The sequence below is a fragment of the Triticum dicoccoides genome, chromosome 7B, assembly GCF_002162155.2.
Source record: "Triticum dicoccoides isolate Atlit2015 ecotype Zavitan chromosome 7B, WEW_v2.0, whole genome shotgun sequence".
Classification (NCBI taxonomy): Eukaryota; Viridiplantae; Streptophyta; class Magnoliopsida; order Poales; family Poaceae; genus Triticum; species Triticum dicoccoides.
In genome coordinates, this window is record NC_041393.1 from 172,835,000 (window position 1) to 172,836,111 (window position 1,112).

Below are 1,112 nucleotides of genomic sequence, written 5' to 3' on the forward strand. Positions count from 1 at the left end.
CCTTGGGCGAGGAGGCGGCCACGGGAGTCCGAGCTGGACTCCCTGTCGGCGACGACGACGAGCGGGACTCCTCCCACTTGGAGGATGCGGCGGCGCGGCGGTTGGGCTGCTGGACCGGCTGGGCTTCGGCCCAGTCGGTCCGAAACTTTTTTTTAGAAAACAATTTCGCCGCGAAGGAAAAATCCTAAATAAACATATAAAAATCTGAAAATTCCAGAAACAATTTTCACCGTCCAAACCTAATATTTAGAACAAGATGAACATTTTTCTGGACTAATATGCAATTTTGAAAAATGCAACATTTTTCTAATTCAAATAAAATAGCAAATAAAATACCAATAAAATAAATAATTTGATTTTAAAATTCTTTCTCCAATATTTCTCATAGGTTGAAGAAGTCATATTATCTTCTCCCATTTATTTTTAATATTGGAAATAATTGGAGAGAAAAATAATAAAATCAAATTGATCCTTTGTTCAAATTTGAAATAAATTCAAATATGAATTTTGTGAAACCTCCAACTCTCTCCTTGGGTCCTTGAGTTGCTTAAGATTCCCAGGATCACAGCAAAATGCAAGAATAAATATGATATGCATATGATGATCTATGTATAACAACCAAATTGAAAATTGGGATGTTACAGCAATGCCGGCTTCTTTCAGAACCTCCCGAGCGCAACATAGGTCATGTTGCAAAATGGCAAGTGCAACATGAGTCATGATGCAAATGGTGGCCACAGCTAAATGGCTAACGCGTCCAAATCAGACGACTGTAGCGCGCGGCTTCCAATAGTTCTGGAGGCATCCGCGTGTCAGCCGGACAACCAGAAAAGCTAGTGGCGAGCCGACTTGTAGCACTGCATGTCCAGTTTGCAGTAGCACGGACCATCCACCCAATGGCACGCGTCTGTTTTTACAACCAGTTAGGCCAACTCCACCGCGCGACCCTATCCTGTCCGCCCCCGTCCGTTTGGGGTAAAAGGGACAAAAGAGACGGCCCAGCGCGCGGGCGCAAACGGACTTTGTGTCCGCTTTGTGTCCGCTTCCGACGCATCCCCGGCCCAAACTTGCGCTGGTTTTGGGGTGAAACGGACAGCGCGCGGACGGGCGGG